General features: G+C 42.2%; 1 protein-coding gene across 1 annotated transcript in view; it reads right to left on the bottom strand.

The window, feature by feature from the left end:
• Positions 1–16,439, bottom strand: part of LOC119185615 (para-nitrobenzyl esterase) — a 78,965-nt gene extending 62,526 nt beyond the window's left edge. The window contains exon 1 of the mRNA XM_075887096.1: positions 16,232–16,439. The gene's annotated coding sequence lies outside the window, so the exon portion shown is untranslated. The remainder of the gene's footprint in view (positions 1–16,231) is intronic.
• Between the last annotated feature and the right edge of the window lie 2,918 nt (positions 16,440–19,357).

Below are 19,357 nucleotides of genomic sequence, written 5' to 3'. Positions count from 1 at the left end.
AACGTCATTATGCGTACATTGTCTTACTGCAAGAAGTTATTTGCGCATAGGCACTCTGAATGATGCAGATAGAAGTGGCACAGAAAATGTGGCAAACTCCTTTTATTCCTGAACACATTATTTTCATAGGCCAAAGTACAAATTTGAAGAAGCGAGTGGTGTTAATTTTGATATCAAGGGCACCTTCTGAGTTTTTTTTTTCAAGATACACCATCCACTCGTTCTAGAAATGTGGTCATTATTTACAAGTGAGAATGTCATTTATTTTCCTGTGCGGATTAAGAAGCGCACTTTAGAGGCAGAATTAGAGCATGGGCCGAGGCTTCTGGCAATGCGTCCATCAAATTATAACTGTAGCAAACCCTTGCCGAGAAATAAATAATGAAGTGACCAGACCACACACTAGCAATTTCAAACATTTTTTTATTTATGTAAATGGCTTAATGGTCTTTTCTCAGAGTTTCCAGAATGCATCGATTTATTTAATCATTTCCTCTCATGCCACAATCTTCTTATGCACCGCAGCCTGCTCCGCAATCTTTCAGACTGTCGAGCATACTAGGAGCAGCCGAGTGAAAAGTGAAAGAAATGAGATATAAATAAGAATTGCTGGCACAGCTAAAACCATATTGAATTGCTGTGAGGAGAAGCGGACGCTTTTAAAACGAAAATGAGCGGTCGGTTATCAGACTGCCGTATCTTGCAGCTCGAGTTTTTCAAAAGTTTAATAACACCCATGCGATACGCTTTCTCGCCATCAGTACTTAAATAAGTAGGTGCGGGGTAGGACCTACAATCGTACAGCGCGCGAGATGATGCGTGGTTCATGGCGTAAGGCACCACGCGAAGCATCAAAGCACGGCTAATTGCCCAATGAATGAGCAGTCAGGCGTGCCCTCTTCGGTGACAGCGGAGCGCTGACAGCACGTCACAGGCCCCTCGATGAGTTGACATCGCCTTCCTTGGCATGGAGGGCGAGAGATTGCTGAGAAAATTGCAGTGAGAAACTTTTTTTTATATATGAGGTGACCTCTTTTTTTCCTATTTTCGCTTCATCCTATATTTATTATGTAACCTTGAGAGAGAAATGTCAGGAGTATGCTCTATACTGTTTTATTGGAAGCCTTTATTGCATGTACTTTGTTTCTAGGATAGCACTTTGAAAGAACAAGAAGGCCCATTTCTAGCTCTAGTTGTGAGTGTTTTTTGTAACCGCTGCATCTTTATTAATACAATATGCCCGACTGTTATACGATGTGTAAAATCATTGTCTGTATGGTTACGCCTCTGACTTACTCCATTGTCGAGAGGTTTATCAATCCACCTTCTGACGCGCAGTTTTCGTTCAGGTAGCTCTAAGAATATTCGAGGATTTCGTGGTTAACATCCCTGTCTTTCCACATCTTATGTTTGACTCTCTCTCTCTCTTCGACTTTACGATATTTTCGTATACACAGAGGTGTCTGAAGAATGTCGCGCAATGGATCATTGGTGCATGCATATGGTAGTAGTTTGTACAAATAATGGGACAAGATAAATTTGGCGGTTCTCTGCGAGTGTCACTGTATAAAAATTAATAAAAAAGTCACACATGCAAAACTTTGCTGCTGCTGAGAATTTACACTAGCCGAAAAGTACAATCCACCTTGTTTCTTCAAACACAACTCTGCGCTTAGCTGGTTTATCAGATAGTGCCGCCCACCCGACCTCTCACGTTTACAGCTCATGCAAGCTGGTGTTGCAGTAACGCACAGACGTTAAGGAACAAACTAAATTTTTTATATTTGTTAGCGGGTCAATAGTAGCTATAGATTTCAAGATATCAAGCAATGAATTCTCAAATATTTTATTAAGTATTGAAGCCATTAGCATGTATTATGTATGTCATGCATCCGCGCGAATGACTGAAGAGAAAAGTTTATCTTGATGCAATGTGTACTGGCAGGCAAGAGGCAAAACTTGCTAAAAAATGCTGTGATAATAATGCTAAGATACGAAAACATTCCACATTCCTAGTTAGAGGCTACATATATAAGTTAACCATAAAACAGATTTCACTCTTCATTAGAAGGCGTGATAATGTCTCTCATTAGGAGAGATTTTCTATTTTATTAACCATAGTTAAAACACATGATTAGGGTTATAATGCATTTGGGAAGGCTTCGAAGAAATAGGCGATTTCGTTATCTGAAGTCTCAAAAAGCGCTCCATTGTCGGTAGCCTAATGGCCACCGACAACGCTGGCGATGTCATAGTAAATACCCCGGGGGCAAAAAAAAAATGCTAACAGAACATTCATGCGGGTTTATTGTATGAACAAAAAAAAGATGAGCACAAAAGAACGAATACATAGTTTGGCTCGCTGAAGAAAGAATCTTGCGGGAAAAGAATTGAAGGAAAAGAGCAAAGAAATAGATTCCAAATAAAAGGAGGAGGAGGAAGGAGGGAACTCTTTGGCTGGCCCGCGGGTGCGGCGGAAAGTGGACAAAAGCGAAACGATGGCACAAAGGCGCCAAGCCGCGAACGAAGACGATCCTCAAACTATGGCTTTATAAAAGGTCTGCTCTTTTTAAAGGCCGAGTCAGAGAACAAGAAAAGGATGTAGAAGCAGGGGCGCTGCCGTCAGCGGGGGCCTTCGTGGTGCGCAGCGCTGCCTTCTGTCTGGAGCCACGGTGTCTTCTCTGATGAAGAGACGCCCTGCCCTATGGCGCCAGCCGGCGACCCGAATGCCAAAGCTGACCTGCTTCATGTTCGTTCTCGATTCGCTCGCCCCGGGCACGTCGCAACGGCAGGGATGATACGTGCTGCATCAGGCGTCTTCTTTTTTGTTCTAAACGTGGTCTTGATATCAGTGCTATTTATGTTAAGACATCTATGATCGTGAGGACGACGCACAGTCTATTATATCAAAACATAAAGAAAAGCAGTAGCTATAGGACCCTGTCAGTGCGCCATCTCAGTGCGCTGTTTTTTTTTTCACCCCACCGTCAATGCTGTCAGCACGGACACTGAACGAAGTGAGGCCGTTATCTCCTTCTAGGACACGTCCTGACGTGTTCTATATGAGGTATTATCCGTGCAAAAATGGTGCCTTCCCCGATCTATCGTTTTCACCTTATAGTGCCGTCAAGCAAGTAGCTTCTACTTAGTATCGCGTATTGAAGATTGTCACCTTGCATCGTCTCAAGTGTGTCCGTCAACGTTTCCTTGCCGAGCGTGTCATCAGCGATGCATGCTTGTCAACGCAGCGATGACACCGGTAACTACTCAAGCAAAGCCTCTTTGAGATATGTGTATAGGGAGCTGTCACCATGGGAAATGCCGTTGTGTATGATTCCTATACACTGGTGGTTTGTAAAACATTTATGCCTACTTGTTCGCATGCATACAGCAGCGCAGCATTTACGGCATATTGATTATTGGCTTTGGGTGTGAAGAGAGGGGTTACGTAAAGGTGTGACAGAACTATGTATTATATCTTCAGTACTTATACGGTGATGGCATGTTTGATTACGTTTATATTACTTAATTCAAATAATAGTTGAAAAAACAATCGGTGATATGTAGAGTGCATAGTCAGTTGCATTAAGCTTGAATGCTGCTCCGTGTTTTCCAAAAAGTACACTGTTTTGCCCTGTACGTTACCTTCTCTATTGCTGTGGCATATGCTATGGGACTTTTCACTATCAACTGTTAAACGCCTATAAAGTATCTATTGTATATAATATTGCTAGATTAGATAAAAACATGGTTTATCTGCCGACCAAATTGGGCAATGTCAGAAGTGCCGTAATGTGAAGCAAAATGAAAATTTTTGGGTCGGAATATACTTACACATGGGCCTTTGGCCGGACCTTACATCTGAGGAAGTTTCTTAGAGCGTGACGGGGTACTAAGGTGAACAGTGTTTTTAGAGCGAAAAATTGTCTACAACTTCTTATTCTGTTCACTTTAGCACTTCCGACAGCGTTCGAATATAGTTTGAAAGTGCATACTCCGAAAAAAAAATGCAATACAGGGGGAAGCCACACTTAATATCCTACACCGAATAGTTTTCCACTGACCTCGGGAGGACTTAGTGGCACGTTCATGGCTGTCTTTATCTTCCATTGTTTCTTTTGAGTCGTCCGAGAAGGCAACTTTTTGCATTGACCTCGTATGCGGTCATTGGCTGATTTTCACCATTCTAACGTAAAAGTATGGACGAAGGTTCTTCTACATCGTCATCTTTCTTACTCGTCGTTATTTTTTTCATGAGCAGAACAAAATTACATATCCGGAGACTTTCCAACAGTCAAACGCATTTTCTTGTAAGGGAAGTGAAACTTGAAACCCGGCCACAGGTGTCACAGAAGGTCCGCAGAAAAGTAAATTTCCGCTTTAAAGTTACCATTGAAATGTGAAAAAAAAATTACAACCTCTCCCGCTAAAGAGAGTCATGTGTAGATGCGAAGCAGCGGGCCCTAACACTTACACTGGCGGTGGCGTTGAAGCTCACCGCGGTGTTGCGCAGGAGAGAAACCCCAGTGCAGGTGCAAAGCACGCAAAGACTTGCTTGTATGTCCTGCTGAAACATGCCGCCACCGCTAATTGGCAATAAGAGAAGACTCCGAGTGGACACAGAAACCCGGAGTCCGCTTTTAGGTATATCGCACACTGCGAATTTTTATTGTTCAACAACGCATGGCCGAAATCTCCTACCAGCAATACCTTAGAGGTCAAGAGGCAGTACTTATATATACGGAATGGCCAGTGAACGGTTATGCAGCGTGAGCCGTCGGTTTTTTTTAAATCAAAAGAACTTGCTAGCAGACGGTGCCTGCGTCGGCGTTGCGAGGAGAGAGAAGATGGAGCGTAGGAAACGAGAGAGCGGGAAGAGAACGCGAACGCGCAATGAAGGTGTAAACACCGCTTGGAGGAATACCTAAAAAGAGAGAGGGGGGATGGAGCGCGCATGCGCAATGGGTGTGTGAGCGCCACTTGGAGGCATGACTGGATGGGAGATTGGGGAGAGTGAGCGTAGGATGGCAGACGCTGCCGGCGTCGGCGTTGCATGGCGAGAGAGGGAAGAGCTTAGAAGAGGAGAGAGGGAGACAGGATGCTCAGCGAAATGGTGATGTACACTTCGCTGGGAGGGATGCATAGAGAAGAGAGAGTTTAGGGAGTTTTAGTGCTGGGTACGCATTCTCTTGGGGCGTTGCGGGCTTGGGAGCGCGCGGCGTTGCGTGCCCAACACATACCCAACCGGAATGCCTTTTAGTTGGCGCCACGGTGACACGCACGCAAACGCAAGCCGCACGAAGTTCACACGCGCTCGCAGCGCCATAGCCCCTTGTCGCGTAAGTATTATTGAAGTATCTTTATTATTTAAAATGTTAAATTAAACATACATAGTGATCAGGACACTTTTTATTGTGTACAGTAACCTGGTATACGCAAAAAAATGAAAAATACAAGGTTACTGTAACGACAGTGTTGACATCTTGTGACACTTCGTGCAACCACAGTCATGAACATGTTAGCTTACGCGTAATGTTTTTGAGGTGAAAATGAATAAAAAAGGTTACTCATTTGTAATATTGTCGCTGCGCAGTTTTTGCACCAGATGTACAATGCACAATGTTTCTGCAAACACATAGTTGTGGTTGTCTGTTTCACTATGGCCGCGCTAGATGGCGCCACCTATTCAGCTGGTCGGGGGCTGGCATATGCCTTTTAGTTTCTATGTTCCAGGCCATTCTAGCTTTGGAAATCTGGCTGAAACCGTGTAATCGCTATAAGTGCTCGCACTTTGGCTTATTTTAACTCGACGGCTAGAGTATCCGCAGTGCGGATACCGTGAGTTCTTGCGAAGGTGGACCTTACAAGGTAGCCGATCCATGCTGTCCGAGATTTCGAACCTTTGTGCCATGATATTTGTATAGTGGCTAGCCACTATAATATTTGCGCTGAAAACTTAAAAGTTAAAGTGGTGGCTCTGGCCAGCCACGGCTTTGCTCGCTGTGAATGTAACATGATGCGCCAGCATGTGCGCCAGGGCAGCTTATCTCCGCTAGGAGGCCAGCGGTGGCAGCATTGTTTATGGCCGCGCGGACGCATGACCCCATCGCCCCAGCGATCTTGCGACGCATCTGTTTGGGGTTTCGCGCATGCGCAATACCGCCGCCCCAACGTCCTGGGTACGCAAGCTGCTTGTGTACCCAGCACTGAAACTCCCTTTTAAGCGTGGGAGAGGACGGTCTGAGGGAGGGCGCGTATGCCAGGGAAGGGTGGTCACGCCACATACCGGATTGAGCTCTACACTAAGAAGCTTGTCATCTAGTAACTTCAGTTCCTCGTTACATAAGACAATTAAAGTGAATCAAAGAATAGCCTTACATTTGACATATTCAATGGGTGTGATTTCTTCATTTTCTCGCTGAGGCAAGCGCTTTTCTCGACAGAGCTATTCCAGCTTGTAAAAACGCGAGCGATGAACTCTCGGGCGGAGAAAGAAATGCGTGTGGTGTCAACTGGAACTTTGACCCCGGATATTGCATCGTATTTTTCAATTTTTATCCGCTTGATTCTCAAACATTGCTCCAGGTGTAGCTATTCCTAGGAATTAAGTCTGAAGGAGGAAAAAATTCTGCGTCTTCGATTAGGGCGCTAAAACACGGCGAGAAATATATTCTGTATACGGGGGTGAACACATATCACTCGTTACCTTGAATGCAGCCTCCATTACAACTACTGTTAGGATTCCGTGGTGAAAGCTATTAGCAGCCTCAGTAAATGTATAATGTAATCTATTTTTTATTGGACGTTTACAGCTAGTATTGAAATATGTTGTGTACACACTTCCTTTTTCTATATGACCGATAATTCTCCGCTTTCCCTTGATTCGTTACTTCCCGACCCCAGACATCGTAAGAGCACATTCAAATGATACCAGATTTTGGGGGGCGAAGCTTCTTAAGCGTGGGTCTGTCTATCCCTTCTATGTATGTATGTACTAGTACGTAGCCACCGGTGGCTCATAACCGCTCTAGAGCAGGCATGTGCCACAGGGAATGCGAGATGGGAGATGGCGGTACTTGAAGTGTTCACGAGATGGACGCACGGACGGACAGACAGACAGGCTAGCAGACGGACTGAGGAACGGCTAGACTCGCGGACGTAGGGACGGATGGACGCATGAACAGACAGACAGACAGATGGATGAGCGGACTCACGGACGGACGCATGGACAGAAGAACGGACGCATGATTGGATGCACGGATGGCCGCGTGGATGGACGGAAGTAAGAACAAACGGAAGCACGGACAGGCTGACGGACGCTTCGACCCACTCATCATCATTCACTCTATGGATATGCTGTGACTTTTTAGAAAAAGAACGTACAATGTGAAACAATAAAGCTCACTCCTTTAATATATCGTAATGAAGAAACAGAAACCCCTTTTTACGCCAGTAGACTACGTCTCAATTTGTGGTAATCGCTAAATGCCATAGTTTATTTAGGGAAACGTACTTTCCTAAAACATTCTGACTACCGAGAGCAAGAAAGTGTTGAAAAAGTGATTTGTCTCTAGTTGGAAAACAAAATTTTCATTGATATTATAAATCGTCAGCGCAAATGTACCAATAAATGAATGGTATTTCCTAATACCAGCTCGTCAGGTATATTGTCCAGCACGTGTTCTGGTTTTCGCTGGCTCTATAACAATTTCATTTTTTATATGTGTTGTATAATACGAAAACAACGTTGTTGTAACACACTTCTCTCACTTAGAAGACAAAATTCTGATTTTACCCAGCACTAGGCAGGAACTTTAGTTACAAGCTCACAATGTAGATTTTTCTCTCTGTAATACAAAGCTGAAGCATCCCAAGCTTCTGCTCTTTTACCTTTCTTTTACTTAAAAAGAAGAGAAATTTTAAGATTTTCTATGGTGCAGAGTAACACCCATACGTTACTGTTCCCAAAGGAGGTATACAGCTTCCTGAAGCCTGCTCTCATTATTAGTGTACACTGATAAACTCATAAAAGTTAGAGAATATATACTCAGGCTAAATTGCCTTTAAACTTTTGCCCCTAAAAACAAGCTTTTCACTAACATACCACGAACTTACAAGCAAAACTTTGCAGGTATGATCATGCGGTCTATTTTCGGATAATTTAATATCTACCCTCCTGAGCGCGAAAATTAGGTGCACTTGTAAACGATTTTTTAAAGTCACTCCTTATACGCAGTTTCTGAGAACGATTCTCCCTAGGCGTTAAAATCTTGCGTAGGCATCAATGCACTCTGGGGAACAACCTTTGGATTATGGCAATAGGTTTGGAAAATAGTTTTTGTTCATTGTAGAAGCTGGAGCATTTGGGAAGAAATTAGGCGCAGATTTATCGCCCAGTGGCGTCTCAAAATGATTTTTGAACCGATTTTAAACTAGTTTTTGCCGAACGCTTTGTCTTTGCAGAAATATTCGTCAAACCAGCTGGTATATTTTTTATTCTTTGTTGCATACTCATATTTTAATGTGTCATAGGAATAAAAAAAGAAGACGAGAGCGTTTGCCAAATTTTTCTGGTATGTCACATTCTTTTTCAGAACAAACCCTTCCCGTTGAATTTGCATAGGGGAGCGTATTTGTTCCGCCTACTCACTGAATAATAAATGAGACCATTGCTACGCAAAACTTTCATGAGTCTCACTGCAGCGATGATATTACAAATGCATGACGGCGAAATTAGAACAGTCTTCGTGTGAATATTACGTTGAAAACTTCAAAAGGGAATTGGAACAAGCGCCACGGGGCGGAATCTTTTGGTATTATAATCAAGAGTTCTAAACTGTGCGACATTTACGAGATCAAACGCTGATAAATTAAATTTTAATGGCGAGCACACCTATAATTGTCAAGCTGGCGGGTGGGCCGGTCGTATCGAAGGTTTGTCATCAGGCTTTCAAACGTGACATTAACCAAGGTGAGCAATGTATTATAGAAAAGCAAACGAAGAACCTAAAAAAATCTGATAGGACATCGCGTAATTAAAAACATAGGCATAGAATAAATAGAAATCTAATAAATACAGCAATACGAACGAATTCGCCTCGTTACAGTCCGCACAAAGGGAATGTAAAATAAATGCAAGTCGAGCATAGAAAACCCAGTTCAGGATTTTCGGTCACAGCCTCGGGGCACAGTGTAAAAGCCGAAGCGGAACACAAAGCCATCGAGAAAGGAGAAGCGTCACACACTGCGGGACCAGTAAGAAGGCCGTCCCATTTAATGGTACACGCAGAAAGGAAAGTATACGTGTACGATCGCAGGAAGCGGCACGATAGAGATCGTGATAGTGCGCGGTGTTATCTCGCTCTCAGTCTATTATGTCACGAATAGCTGCCCTACAGCGGACCCGCCTTTTCCCTCCGACGATTACCGCGACATGTTTTTTGACGTACGGGTGTGCGCGATGCTAGCGCCCGAGGAATGGCTTAGGGCTTCGGTGCGTAGACCGGGCACTGCGTAAACCGACTCTCTCTATTCTGTTCGTGCTGCGGGAACGTGCTCTCTTTCAGGGTTACTTATGTTGACAGATGAGTTTCCCCTCACAGACATGTCGTCCACATGATACCCGCCTGCACCCCCGTTGGCAGCCGGGGCAGTTCCCAAGAGTAGGCGTTGTCGTTCATATCTTTCCGCCTTAACGCTGATGATGGTACTACGGGCACAGATGCAGGGTTCTTTGTTCGGCTTTCCCTTCGTAAAAGGCGACTCATGCCGCGCTGAGCTGTTGCCACGCCGAATGGTGTGTCTAAACTAGAAAGTTCTTCTTTTATTTTCCTTGATCGTCGACGGTGGCAAACAGAAATACTATTCCGGTCTTTCATTTCTTTGGGGTCGATTCTTGCCTGGAGCGCTTAGATCTCGCACTGGGACATCCGATGTCACTAAATATGTTCTCTATGGATTTTATCGAATATATCTCACAAGTAAAATGTCACTCGTACGTAAGATTCTGGTATTTTAACTGTGCCGATCTGTGCATTCGAGAGAGTGTGTCAACACATCTCTACACAGTAGGCACAAAAAATAATAAAACTTTCTTGAACCCATATACCTTGTTGCCAAGCGTGGATACCTACATTTTTCTTCACTGTAAAAGCTAAAAGAAATAAACGAGTTCGTTTTTAAGATTAACGCTATTAGAAACAGTTGTTAAGTGGGGCACAGCCCACTTTATGAAGGCTTCGTTCTTGCTTTTTTGCTAAAACAGCCTCATATATAGTAAGTCGCCTTAGAACTTCCACATATTCTTGTTTATTTTTTCTCTTGACGTAAATATGTATCAATGCTAGTTAGTTACCACATACAGCCATAGCCATAAGTATAGCAGTTGTCTTCGTAAGCTGCAAGAAACTGAACGATTAAGCTTCCTACACGGGTTGAGTATTGTGGGGTGCTAATACAGTAATCTTCGGCCCTTCAAGTTCAACAGAAGCAGCGGATCATCTAGGCTACGTTCCGTCTGCTGCACATTGTAACTAAGTGTAGTTATCAGTGTAACTTGTCATATAACAAACTGCTGAAACTTCTAATTATCAACGGGCCATCCCTCAATAGCAAGATTTTCTTGCAACTGTTATGCTGTGTATCGTAAATTTGGCAAGAAAACGAGAATAAGCTAAAGCAATCTGTAAGGTGAGAAATGATTTACCTATGTCTATTTTCTACAAATATATACGTCAACTTGCGCATAAGCATACAACCGAGTGATAAAAATAATCATCACAACCTCTTGCCAAAACAACCAAGCGATAACGTTGCTCGTCATAGGTAGAGTTATAATTATGCATGTACTTTGTTCGTTTATGCCCCATTACAACTTAACCTGATAGACTTAAGAAGCTCGTTTCGCAGAAATATCGCTGTTGGCATCATTGATTGTGAGTTGGAAATCATCCTCTTGTGCGTGACCTAATAATCAAGAATGTCCGAATAATATACTTAATAAAAATTACGGGTCTCACTGGGGATCAAATCCGGGTAGTTTGTTTTGCAAGCGTGTGTTTCACGACATGGTCACACACACGTCTGCTGATAAACACAGTGCTCTGTTCTGCTTCCTCTGCTTGCTCTGCTTGGAAATGCAGTGAAAGCAACCTTGATGCCTTAGAAACATGCGTGTCCTGTATTCATGATTCGCAATACAACATGAATTATTGGAGTAATCATGCGTGATGCAAGCGTGCATCGCCATCGGGCGAAAAAACATGCGATTACCATAATGACTTCATTATTTAAACTAGTCATCCACAACATGAGGCACACACCTTACTGGGCATAAGGCCCCGTAATGGGTTCATAGCAAGTTCTAAAACATTTCATTCACTAAGTGTTCGAAGCACGCAATTGGGACAGAATATTGGTATAGCGTTCAAATCTGAAACGCGAAGCTTAAAGGTGCCCTAATTGTTTTGTATCATGCCTAACTAGGATGATAGCACAAGTGTTTTGTATTTCTACAACTGTTCAGTATACTGGAGCATATTAATATGTTTCTTTTAAACTACGGCGTCAAATTGCATTTGGGAAATGCGAGGCAAGCGAACAGCCCTTTCGGCGCAACCAGTTAGCGCACGCTAATTGTTTTGTTGACAGGGACGTTGTTTTCCGAATAAGTGCCAACTAAATAGACATATTTTTTGTAGCCGGTAATTATTCTTAGAAAGACGTGTTGATGTTGCTTTGTATATATTGGTAGCTGCAGCATCAGAAAATGCAACACACTTTAATGTTTGTGTATACTTTGAAGCGAGTGTGTACTCGACCACAACACCCGATCGTGTAACTTTGCAAAGAGCATTTTCTTTTGAATGCTTTCCTTCCACTTGCATTCATGCGTTTTTGAGGCACGAGGCCTTTCACGACGAGGCCTTTCCGTCGGGCCTCCACATTATGCAGGCCGTAATGGAAACAAATAGCATTGGACGCAAGCGATACGTTTATTTTCGTTCTTACTGCACCCATTGCTCTTCATTACACATATAAAAGATGCAAGGTGGCGCTTGCATCATCATTGACGTCTGTACTGCCAGCGCGTGAAGCGGCTGTTTCAGCAACATTGTTGCTATGGACTCCCCTGTTTCGTTATGCAGGTGACCACTCTCTATATTTGTGGTCATTTTAGCGAGAAATAAAAAGAGCGCATTCACTGTTGTATTTTTGCTTGTTTTTGTTCGCAGAAAGCCCTACCCTTTTGCTCTATAGAGGCACAAGACTTTAAAGGAACCTTACAACTTTTTTCTAAGTAGTCGTCAAATGGCTTCATTTAAAGAGCTTATTGCCTACTCGACTGCCACAGAATTTTTCAGAACCCGTCTATATAATGTGAATAGAGTTCAGAGATATTCTACACGCTTCGAGCACTTTGTCCCTCCTTTTCTACCAGTGAGCACGTTGAAAGTTAGGCAGGGAGGGAACAACAAAGGAGCAAGTGGGGACGCCCCTCGACAGGGTGCGCCAGGACCTTGAGCGCTTTCCTTTGAATACGTGGCCTCCCTGTATCGGGATCATGAGTGAGCGCTTGAGCACGTGGCGGCGCTCCGCGGCGGCCGCAAAAATCAAGTAGCTCCATTTGCTCAAATCAATGTTAATGATTGTACAGTTAGCAATGTATGGTGGGTTCAACTTGGCTTTATGGCATTCTTTTCAGAGATTCTTTCCAGAGAAGAAAGGGCGAATTCAAGTTGATTTTAAGTATTACTCGCAAATTCAAGGTCGTGTGCTGCAATTAATGTACGGCACCTCTGTTTTTGGAAAACTCCAGTGGTGAATGACAGCATTTTCTAACTTTAATGAAGAAACCTTGCAGAGCTCCATTTATTATAGTTGAAGCATAAGTGTACGCTTGAAGCAATGGAGTTGTTTCTTTTTCATGCAGCAATGGCTTCTCACACAAGCATTCTGGAGCAACTAGAAATAGTATTCATTTTTCGCGGCCAGTAAAAACAGCAAATGCATCGCCACGCTTGCATCGACTACCCTCCGAAAATGGTTTTGTTTCTTGGTAGTGTTCACAGATAAGCTCGTGAATCTACGGGTAACGGAAAGTGACGTTTTGCCTAGCATTGGCGTTTCGTTCCGAGACACGAGGCGCAAGAACGCAGCCCCATTTGCGCCGCATTCCCAGACAGGCCGCTTCTTCGTGCTCCCTAGAAAGAGCGAAAGCCGCAACTCTCGTAGCGCTCAGATTGGGCTGCATCCAAACGTGGCTTTGGCTGTTCCCCAAAGTCGCTGTCTGTTTGCCACAAACACGGCCATCACTCTTCCATCGGGCTTCGTTATTCCTTTTTATTCTTTGGCGCCTTGATGCGTTCCCTACAACGGGGAATCAGGGTCTGAGGTCTTGGCGGTATGGGAGGCCCGACTCACCACAAACCGCCCAAACAGCCATCCATCAGTGGCCTTTCTGAATCACTTTTTGTTTCTTGTATTCTATTTCTTCTTCCTCCTTTTTCCATCACGAAACGTGGCCACAGCGTCGCACACGTATACACTATCAACGCAGTCTTGCAGCCAGTCATTTCTTTTAACTTTTTGCCTTCATGGACAAATTTTTTCGACGTAATGTAGACAAACGAATGAAATAGAAACAACGTCATAACACTATCATTAACAACGTGAAGCCATGGAACGAAAAGAATGTGGAGTGCTCCTACGTAGGCACTTCATATAAAACGTGCTGCGTTGATTCGTTGCCTTCTCACTAACTTTCCTTTCTGAAATGCCATTACTCCAACTTTTTTTTCTTTTTTTTCCGCGCACACACTCGGTACTTTTACACTTTCGTGCATGTCACGAATAGACGCTCGAATGTACGTTTCTATTTCTCACGCTTTGACTTTCTTTTCAACTCCTGGCATTTTGCTGCCGTGTACATTTTGTTGAGAGTAAGGCCATGATCCTGCAGAATAACCAACATTACGAAGAATCGCTCCTTAAATTGCATACACTTGTAAAATACCTCTTAACAACAAATATTCGCAGTGCTTATAAATTAAAACACTGAACGATACTGTATTTTCATCCAAAATTAGGGGATATATTTAATTGGTGCTTGAAGGAAGTAGTGATTTTGAGGTAAGTCACACAGTTACAATTTTGTTAGATTCAAGGTAACAATACGTGCCTGTTTGGTGAGGTTTTTGTAGTAACCTGCCACCCACACTTTCACGTGAACGTAGTAGTTATAACCCAAGAAAATTCGCAGAAGTAGGCGGTGAAGAAAAAACATGGACAGATCATATCAGGAGAAAGTATTCTATAAAACACAACTAAATGGCTGAGAGTGAACTACTTTTGTATAGGAACTTTCCAAATCTCTTGACCTTCGGCCGTATTCAGGTAGAATGATTGTTCAAAGAATAGCTATATTACATTCGTTTAAAGAAATGTCAATCCTCTTGAAACTTCCCTGTGCTTTTCTTTCTTTTTTGTAATGAAAAAATAGGTACACCTAAAAGATGACGTCGTAGAAATAACACTGTAGGCATTGTTGGAATAGTTAAAATATTTGAATCAAAGAAAAATTTGTGTGCGTTAGTTTTTTCTGAAAAATATCTTAAACAATAAAATACGAGGTCGTTTTTACTTGGCATTTGCCAAAGTGCAAGACTTCTCAAGTACGAACAGAGCATAATAAATTTGAATGTTCTATGCATACGGAATAATGCATTTTGTGCGAAACACAGATTTACTACAGGTGTGCTACTACTTCAAAAAAACAAACTTACACGTTCATAACAGTGTGATGTTTGTCTCGACGTATGCAAAATAAAAATTATAGTTGTATCTTAGAAATGCGTCTCTACTTTTCGAAATGACTACAATTATTCTGTGGTTTGACTTACCAACTGATCCGCTCTAAAGGCAACGTAAAAATGTACAGGCTCACATTGTGGCCTTAGATATATAAAAATTTTTACGAAATAGTGAAAAGAGACAGCGAGTAAATATAGCGAAAAAAAGCTGACTGCCCAGAAGGACTAAGCCCTGCAACTGTGCTCCCGCAATTCTCTTAACCGTTGTGCTTGTTAATCAGAGAAGGCCAGCTAATAAAAGATATCGCGCGGAACTCTTGAAGCTCCTAATAGTAGATATCGCAACTCGCGGCAACAACAACAAGAACAAACAAAAAAATGCACTTCTTCGACATCGCAATATTCATTAGCTAATGGCACTGCCACATTTGCCAGAAAAAGTGCCCGCAATTACACTAGCATGTGCCTGTGCTTCTTCATCTTGGGCTTAGTCCAATGAAATACAAGCCTACTAAGGTGCTGCCTATGGCGAGGCAAAATCAGTACGCCAAAGCAAAATAATTGCTTGTACCACGTTCCACAGCGAGGATAATTAGGACCGATTCCCCCACCGGCCACAGCAATTATTGTAGCTAAGGAGCATTAATATTTCCAGGAATCTTTCACATATGCGCCTAAATAGCGGAGAAGGCTAATGACTCACAACTACGTGCTTAAGTTTCCACTCAAATCATTAGAATTATTTGGTGCAACATTAAAAGATATTTCTCATGTTATTCATTATTTTCTTTTTGCAGGCAGCTGAATACAACATGAAAATAAAGCTCAAACAAAAATACTCCTTTCAGATGGTTTCCAGTAAAGTGAATGCCATAAAAAACGATAACAAATTGAATACCCAACGTCACAAGTACACATGCAATGACTGAATGCGAATGTTAAACATTTTTTAATGTTGGTGATGGTAATTATTACAAGCAACTTTTGAAAACATTTCACGAGCTATATTTTAGAGTGCAGTTCTAAGTGTCCTAACGCAGACTCTTAATTGAACGTTAATGTGGCTGTCATTGAAATTTCATTGCTTGTTGTCACTGCATAGAGAACTGTAATAAGTATTTGTGTGCGTGCGACTTTTTGCTAGCTTTATTTTCCCAGGTCTTCTCGTAAACATAGTTTGAAAGTGGTTGAAGCATTAGTGAGATCCAAGCAACAGCCGTAGTCAAACAAAACTGTGCCCATTAGCTCCTACGAGTAATTAACATGCATACCAGACGAAGACATCCCCACCTTCCTAAATCTAATTAGGAACCATCAAAACGAAACAAGAAGGCTGTTCCTTAAGTGTCCAGTGCACATAATTAAGGCATGATGAATTGGCCCCTATAGTTCCGATGCCACACCAAGCTTCATTCCCTTACCTTTCACAGTCTGCTCGCTAATTTTGACGTAGTTTGTAGAAAGGACACCGCAGGCTGTCAAAACGTGATGCCGGTCTCCAAATGTCCAGTATGCACTGACAAGCTCCCGATCTTGTACACAAGCGAAGAGTGCAAAGTCCGCAGATCCTGGAGGCAGGCGCGACGGCGACCGACTGGCGAGCTCCCCAGCATCTCGCCAACGAGGCCGGCGCCCGAAAGATGCGCGGGAGAGGTTAGGGATGGCGAGAGGAATGAAAACGATGGATGGCGGGAAAGGGTGCGTAAGGGAACGCCGCTGAAGGCAAAAAGGGAAAGGAAGTAGGCAACGGGGGTCGCGCGGTGGTATCTTGGTAAGGGGTGGAGGAGGAGGGCAGCAGTTGCTTGAGCTTTCAGGCCGAACTGATGACCGCCGGCGCGGCTGAGCCGCCAATCGGAAGCGGAACAAAATCTGGCTCCGGTGGCTGCCGCCATCTGCTGAGAGCTTCGAAAGACAGTGCGCTCGAGAGCGGGCAGCGGACAAGGTGAAATAGTCAATTAAAAGGAACAAAGTGAAAGTAAAAAAAGGTGCTTGCGCTCAAGCAAAATGCACTTTAAAAAGGCTGCATAACTTTTAGCTGAGAGCTAAGCAAACATGCAGACACGAATGAAAAATGCGTTCCAACTCAGTGAAGCTGAATTATAAAATTAGATAACTCTAAACCGAGTTTCCTTTCGCAAAACTTCTTCTGTACGTGTTTAATTTTTTACACTAGATCTTGCGCGCTTTATTTTATGACAATATGAAAAATATGCAGAGTGCTATCAAGGTGGGTAAAAATGGATGATTAATCTGACACCACTAGCTGTTAAAAATCTGGCATGCTCTTTCACCTCTTCGAGCAATTCAGATAAGGGGGTCGATGGTCTACTTTGTATTAAAAGTTTAATACGCGCTCGTCTTGTGATAAATCAACGGTCTATAAGACAATTTGAGCTGAACTGCACTTTTTTTAACGATAGATGCGTTCATTTACAAAATATTTTTTGCGAGTGAAAAACTTACAAGCTAATACAGCTTGTCAGGAAATATTTGACGTGGCATGTCACGAAAGGTTTTTTTAGAATATTAGTTTGGAGCAAACTAAAATATCGATATTCACTTATGCTCCTATACAGTGCACACAGCCTTTCTAAACACGTAGCACACAGCCCGCGTGCACGTATCTCATCGCGTTCTTTGCTATCATCAAGATTCTAAGTAAATTTACAAGATTTAATATGGAGGTATGGCATTATATGGGTACTTTTTATGTCAAAAGAAATTCTGATACTAATCATTATAAAGAATTTTGGCTAAGGTAGGTGTCACCAGCTCTTGCCACAAATGTTTTTCTGCTATGTAACTATATTCATATAAAAAAGTTGTATTTTTAAGAGCTTGTCGACAAAAAAAAAACAAAAAACTCGCCATTGGACTGGTTATTTTTCCCTGCCAACGACAAGTTACCTTTTCATCTACTTTTCTTTCTTCACATTTGCATTACAACTACTGCTAATAACATCCCCTATAGATTACTTGGCGTCACTGCCTCATCCTTCTATTTAATATCGTACTGATCTAGACGTTTCAGGGTGATGCTCATCGTTGGCGACGCGATGACACGATGGTTTCTCGTTGATCACTCCAGTGAGATTTAGGCAATTTAATTCATCAGTTGCCGAGAGACGGAGAGCTTATTTGCGTCGTGAACAGTTTGTCAACATTTACGAACAAAAGACAGCGTCTGTTTCGCATGAGAAAGCTTTTTTGAAATAAGATGGAACTACGCTGCCTTAGCTGAGCTTGTTACTGTTATTTTATATATATACAGAAAAATACAGAACGTACACCAGGACGAAGAATAAATAGGAAGACAGGAGGCAGGCATTTCTCACATAGAAAGGCAGATTGGCTTCTTACTCTTTCAGGAGGTAAAATCAGATAAATGAAAAGAAGATAGGAGGACAGAAAGAGAAAAGAGGATAGGAAAATAAAAAAAATCTTCATCTCTACGGAGAGAATGAGTGTGAGTGGGGCGAAGCTGCAATGCTTATCGGTAAAACCATGATACGTTCGCCCACACATCATATAAAGGCTAGACACGTTCTTATAAAGAGCAGTGTATAGACGCGTCTATGCACGATGTTAATATTTTACATATTGTTTGAACTATATGCACTTATATACACACACGATGTAATCACTAACACGTCGATAAAATTATATACATGGATTTTATTACTGATTACAAAGCTTAGGGACTCATTTTATATTAAAGATTACAATTTTATGGTCGCCAAAGTACGCAGAGAGGGGATCTTGGATGAGAGTTCGTAGGTGAAATGTGGAAAAGGCAATATCGATACAATATATACAAGAACAATATATTAAGAACAATATATTTAAGAACAATATATTAAGAACAATATATTAAGAACATTATATTAAGAACAATATATTTTAAGAACAATATATTTTGCCCTATTTCACAGCCAACTCTCATACTGTATTGAGTCTTGGGGCCATACATACGATTCATACCTAAAGCCACTTATAGTCCTGCAAAACGTGCTATCCGATTTATATCAAACGCAAACTATATGGCCTCATCTAAACCACTCTACAGTACCAGGTAATGCCTCTACAACTAGTAATAAATTAAAAACAACAATAATGGTGTACAAATCTCTAACATGCAATATCCCTCTTCACCGCTCCCTTTTTATTCCCTCACAATTGCAAACAAGGGCCCGTCATTGTGGTAACTTTCTGAAACCACTGGTTAAAAATGTTTATGGCAAAAGACGACTTTATAGTGTTGGAACGTCATTGTGGAATAACCTACCAGTGGAAGTGAAACAACATAATGCTTTCACATTAATGCTCAAACGTCATTACAAAGAGCTCTATTAGACTACTGATAAGTTTTGTGAAATGATGAAAAGTGACATGATTTTAAACTAATGTTTTGTATGCTGACCAGGAATGCTATTACCTGATGTACAGAAATATTAGATGTATTACGTTAAGTATGCAAACCAAAAACGTGTTCAAAGTGTAGTGTATAAGTTGTATTTTTCCTCTTCAATGTGTTCGGTATCTGTGTA

This window comes from Rhipicephalus microplus, chromosome 2 (genome assembly GCF_043290135.1).
Source record: "Rhipicephalus microplus isolate Deutch F79 chromosome 2, USDA_Rmic, whole genome shotgun sequence".
Taxonomy (NCBI): Eukaryota; Metazoa; Arthropoda; class Arachnida; order Ixodida; family Ixodidae; genus Rhipicephalus; species Rhipicephalus microplus.
Note: the sequence above shows the minus strand (reverse complement) of the source record. Positions and strands in the feature narration are given on the sequence as shown.